Below are 6,000 nucleotides of genomic sequence, written 5' to 3'. Positions count from 1 at the left end.
TGATATTGTACGTTTTCAAAAGCATTCATGAGCTTTGTCCCAACCCAGGATTTAGGGTCAATTGTAGTGACCATAGAGGCTTAATGTGCATTTTGAGAGCACCTTCAAGCCCTTGAGAATCCAGGCTAGTTAAAACAATGAAGTCCAACTCTCTTCTTTCTCAGGCTCCTTCATTGTTCAATTTGCTGCCCTCAAATATTTGTAGGGCTTATGTAGGCGTTGATCCAATAACAGGATTTAAGTCAGACTTGGATAAGTGTTTGACTAAAATTCCGGTTCAACCTTATATTCAAGGATTAGCCAGATCAGCCAATTCTAATTCGTTGGTCGATCAAAGATCAAATAATATATATAAATAAAAGTCAAGTAAAATGAATAATCTTGTCGTTTTGAACTGCTGGGATGCAAAAAAATATCTTGAGAATGGGATCTTTTTCCTACGGCAGACACCCTAACACCCCAAACGCAAGACAATTTTTATTTTCTCACGCAACCTCTCCGCGCATGCGTCCTCTCTAGTTTCCCATCTCTGTGAGATTGTTAAAGAGGGTAGAATTTGTCACGAATTTTCAAAATGGCGTAACAGACCCTTCACAGCAGCTCTAGTTGATACCCAATTGATAGCCTGTGAGCACAAAAGGCACACAGACAGAATAGATGTTGCGGATTGACCATGAAGGCCAGCAGGCCCATATGTCATTGACAATTTAGGACTTCTCTTTGTGAGAGAGAAACGACAAACTACTACTAACAGCCTAACAGGAACGTGCGAGAGCGAGTAATTAATGGCCGACTTGTGGCAACACTCCACTTCATTGGCCTTCTCGTGTTCGTCGTGTTCACGGCTGTCATACCTTATTTTCCATTCACTCGTTCCTCGTTCCTGATGGCTACCTTCCTACCTACGTACGACTCAGAGGGTAATAAAATGCAACAAATGATCAATTCCGAGGAATGGATGAAGGCTCATTCCCTGGCGGGGTATGGGACGGTAATTTGGAATAACCGATGGGGAAAGCAGACTGACTGACTAGCTTGTCACTGAATGAAATCGTCGTCAGTCAAGAAAGTTCGGATACGGAGACGCCTGGAAATATGCTTATTCGTTATTTCCTAGGAGTGCTTTGACTCAAGCCGAGGACCATAAGTTGCTACTCTGTACTTCATCGACAGCCAAGGTAACTTAACGATAAGCCAAGGTAACTTAACGATAAAAGATCTTATCACGGAGTTATCCCTTTCAACGTCAAATCCCATCTGCCATAAGCATGCATTTCTTGATGATAAGGTTTCATGAGTTCTTTGTATTGCATCATTGTACTTAAGAAGGGGCACAATTTTTGAAAATACTCCGAATCGAGTTTTTCATAGTGCTTGGATTTCAATTTTTGCCAGTGGTAAAACATCAGGTCCTGGGTGGAATTACTGCATGCTTTTTGCGCCGGCAAGTGCGCGAGCAAGGTTCCACGTGGCATGCAAATGATCCACTTCCGACAAAATTGGGAACAACTCAATTTGGATCGTGCGAGATATGGGAACATTCTCGGATCCAAGGTATATACGACATACCGGTACATATTCACTGCAGATTGGTAGCTCGCTTGATTGATCCATTTTCTATCTAGGCATTTAAGCAAAGTTTGTTGGTTGTTTTATTGACTGATTTGGCACACCTGACAACTTAATCAAGTAATCCTTGACATTCCGACGGATCAAGTTTGTGGCTTGGCATCCACTGGCAATCGTGTGAGTCTCAAAGTGTGATTCTCGTAAGTAAACGGACTCGGATGTTTGGAATTTGAGATCGTGTGAGAGCACCTGCCGTTGCTTCTGCCCAATTTTTCCAGAGCCCGTGGAATTCTAGGAGAGCAAAAACAAATTCTTCTTTGTGAATTTATTTGTCATTAGTGTCTTCTCCCCCTTTTCGGTGCTTAGAGAGTCTTGACTGGAAGCTCAGAACGGACAGTTCTATGTCGACGTGAAAACTGGATGAAGCCAAGTTTTCATAAAACGTTTTTTTGTCAGGGAAGGTTTGGAAGAGGCGAAGGCGAGGAATGTCAAGTAAATTTGGAGGAAGCGAAGCGGTTTCCTACCCTTGTAGCTATTTTCAAAACTTAGTCAAACGATACAAATCGAGGTCTGTAGATGCGATTCGTCGCAATGGGACATCTTTATGGGACACACGCTATGCAAACACCAACTTTTGTAGGGATTGTAAAATGGTGAAATTGACGACTCAAGGGTTCCAGATTGCTTTCACCTTTCTATTTTTCGAGGAACTCTTGTGGCAAAGAGATCTGTGGCAAAAGAGAGAAATCACCAAGCAAAATTGTCTTCTCATGACGTCAAATGTGAGTCGGGGGTTGTTTAGATCTAGATTTCCCTCGATTTTAGTCGGTTGAATTAAATTGAGACCAAATTTGCAAGTACGATATATGAAATGAAAATCCAATGAAAATATTTGTAACCAATTTATGGCATCGTTGGCAGTTCATCAATTGCAAAAAAAACGAGCTAAAGAGCGGTAATTTTGTAGATTGTGACGCGTGAGGGTCACCAATAAATTTTAGTTTCCATACTGGACAGTCTTGTGTATTCTTGCAAACGACTTTTTGGGAAGACACCTGATATACCCAATCTTGACTTAGAGGGGTGTTATGCATTTAGAACAAAAGTTTCCAGTAGACGTTACTCTTATTTTGCAGAGCTCTACGCCCAGCCCAATGAAGACGTTTCTTCTTCCAAGAAATGTTGTGACCAGATGAGAAGGCAGGTCATAAATTTTTGACATGAACACAAGAAAAGTTCAGCAACTTTTCGGCCTTCCTTCTAATGCCATGGTGTACGTGATATTGTTGATGCTAATGACGAACAGGATATGGGCCGAGATGCCCATGCTTCCATGCCTCCTACGACAGGAAAAGACTTTGTTTGATAGACAAATAACAGACATCTTTTCTCAATGACCAAACTCAAATGGAGAAATAATAAGGAGAACCAAAGAAGAATGCGTTTGTTATTCCACAGATCGGATGCTTATTAAACCGAAGAATACAGACTTTCTGAGAGATCCGTGTTCTGAAGAGTGTGTGGAGTTTGATTGAGAATATCGCGTGATACTGGATGGACAAAGGGGAACAATTGAAAACATCACCCAGGTTGGGCGAAAACCACTTTTATGTTGCGTGAATTTGAAAATTCCTCTGATAAATTAGGTTCTCCGTAGGGGATGTGAAGGAATCTTTTACGGGGTCTCCGTGGAGGTTTAAAAGTTTTCTGCTTTGTTCATTAACCATTGTCAAGAAAAGGCTACGGAAAAATACATCCACATCAAAATCAGAGCACAAGTTAAATCTTGTTCCGAATTTAGTTTCCACTATCCCTCTTGATCCTTTTTTGTTACTCAGATGAATGTTTGTTCGCATTTGTCTGATGATGTACTTTCCGCAAATAGCAATGCCAACAATGAAATCATAGGGCAGGTATCATTCTTCTTGTCAATTTGGGCGACAGTTTTGCACATAACTCTAGGGTCTGCAAAATTTAAGTGTTCGCCGAGAGATTTGGCGTTTGCTCTTAATGTGCTTTTAAATGTCAACATTATCCGGCGCCGAATCTGGAACCGAGTTTATTGCTAGTTTGTACATCGAAATCGGCGAGGGAAAGTTGAATTCCGTAATTGCCCACTCCATTATGTTGAGTTTCAAATTTTTGAAATTTCCGAAGCAAATGCAATTGCTAATGAATCTTTTTGTTTGGGAATCGTTCTTTCTTCGATTTTGATTCATATCAAGTACCAAAATCAGCTTGTTCTGTTGCTCTGCACTCAAAAAAGGTTCAAGTAGCAATTGGCCATCGATTGCAAAGTGTTAATTAGAGACCACCCAATCGTGGAGAGGTTACGTGAACAATGCGTATGTTTAGGTTCCGCTTCAGTATCTCATATTGAAGGAACTTATTGGTTTATTTAACCAGTGAAAAGTTTGGACTACCTCAATGTTGTTTTTGATTGCTTTTGAGACCGATAATACCTGACAAATGTCAATTACCGTGGAAAAGATCCCATGTCCATGTCTCTAAATTTAGGCGTGTGGTCAAATCGTCATCGATGACTTTCCAAGCCAATGTTTAAATTGAGCAGACCCAACCGGTTCCACTAGATTGTGTATCGAATGGGTGCTTCTAAATAAGGTAACGATTGTGTGTCGTGGCTTTTATTCTGATATCTGCAAAGTTCGCCTGAACGAGAGATCAGGAAAGATTGGCACAGTTTTGTCAAATTGAGCCAACCAACGAGTGATTTGTAAAACGCTCCGGTGCAATACTAGTTTGGAGAGCAGATAGATCAATTTACTGGTCAATTTTGTAATTCACTCTAAGTGGTACAATTTGCATCTCTTTCATGCATTTGACCCCACGATACGATTGAGTGATTTTTCGAGGTTCAAGTTCTCCCATTCTTCTCGTTCTTTTTTGAAACATTTGTATTTGGTGCTAAAACATGAAATTTTCTGAAATCCAAAAAGGCAATGATGATTTGGAAGACCCAGTTTGATTATTTTATTCCCCGATAGAAGTCATTTTAGACCAACTGTCAGATAATGCTGTTCAGGGGTGGTGACAACTCTTTTGAGCATCCATGTTGCCCGCATCAAAATTCATTGATGTTTCAAATTAAATCCCGGTCATTGGTTGAATGGTCAGTGACTGTAACTTATTGATGGAACGATTGAAGCCATTGAAGCCTGAATCCGCAACTGAAGCAAAGCTCTATTTTCTAAAGTGGTGTAATATGACGCTAGCACCATCTAACATCGGACAAAAATTCCGCGAGTAACAAAAAATTAGTTACATTTAGACAAAAGCCAAATCGCTTGGAGGCGAAGAAAAGTCTTAGATTTCCAACAATGTGTCACTGAAGTGTTGCACAAAATATATTGTACGACCATGGAATATAAATAGCAACATTTGTTGTACTATTTCCTGTGTCATTTGACTTGAGAACAATATCATTAATATTAATAATAATGATCGTTTACCTACAATAAATGACTGCATTAAAACAAAGGTTTGAAGGTTATTTTTCCCCTCAACTTACTTCAAGTGTACTATTTTGTAGTGACAAACCTCGTAATGTTTAATCATTTTCTAATCCAAAAGCTGTGTTTCTGAGGCTTTAAAAGCTTGATGCACTACTGCATGTGTATGATTGGCTGGATAATAGCAACTTTTCATTATTCAAGCTCGGCATTATCTCATCTCATCTTCACACCCTTCCACTAAAACTGCCTCCTAAAACCAAGCTAGTCAGTTTTGGATCAAAGGCTAAAATTGATTCACTTTTATACTACGGCAAATATCTCATTCGAAGTTTCTGCTTACTGTCGTTCAATGAGCCAGCTTCCATGAACGTCGATTTGAGTGAAGTACTGATTGCTGGTTTATTCAATATTCAATATTCAAGTACATGATTGGACGTTACAAAACCGAGGGCAATTGTAATGATGAAAACAAAAAACGTTTTTGACGTTCGCGACGGAAAGCTTATATTGATTGGTTTGGCCACGGACCTCTTGAAATATGGACTGCTCTTGGTCATAACATCTCTGAGTCACTTTTCGAATCAAAGTGATAAAAAGGTTGATCAATCGTCAATTCATGGTAGATCATTTTTCTATCATTTCTAGTAAAGTGGTTCGTTCCAAAGTGATGTTGTCGAAAGCTTATGTAGCTGACCAAGAGCAAGCTGAAAATTCGAATTTTATGCAGTGTTTACTACATAACTTTGACCATGTCTCCTGAGTTGCCGAAGCATAGTTTTGGGCTCAAATTTGGCCAAGTTTATCCATTCAGCCACATCTTGTGGTCGTATAAAGTGATGAAGTGCTTAATTTTAGAATAAGATGAACGGTTTAGGACATACGAAATTTTGTCTTCCGTTCGCAGTCCACATCTCTAGAAGTCCGTGGTTTGGCCTAGCGTCACTTCACTGAAGCTAGA

The 6,000-nt window shown here is 39.9% G+C and overlaps 1 protein-coding gene and 1 long non-coding RNA gene across 2 annotated transcripts in view; one reads left to right on the top strand and one right to left on the bottom strand.

The window, feature by feature from the left end:
* The window catches only part of LOC131881878 (heterogeneous nuclear ribonucleoprotein L-like), a 56,300-nt gene that overhangs the window by 32,313 nt on the left and 17,987 nt on the right, over nucleotides 1-6,000 (bottom strand). The gene's annotated exons all lie outside the window — the stretch shown is intronic.
* Nucleotides 1,060-3,008, top strand: LOC131881879 (uncharacterized). Its single transcript, XR_009373411.1, has 2 exons — nucleotides 1,060-1,178; nucleotides 2,706-3,008. It is a non-coding gene; the product is annotated as an uncharacterized LOC131881879 (long non-coding RNA).

This window comes from Tigriopus californicus, chromosome 6 (assembly GCF_007210705.1).
Source record: "Tigriopus californicus strain San Diego chromosome 6, Tcal_SD_v2.1, whole genome shotgun sequence".
In the NCBI taxonomy this organism is placed as follows: Eukaryota; Metazoa; Arthropoda; class Copepoda; order Harpacticoida; family Harpacticidae; genus Tigriopus; species Tigriopus californicus.
Note: the sequence above shows the minus strand (reverse complement) of the source record. Positions and strands in the feature narration are given on the sequence as shown.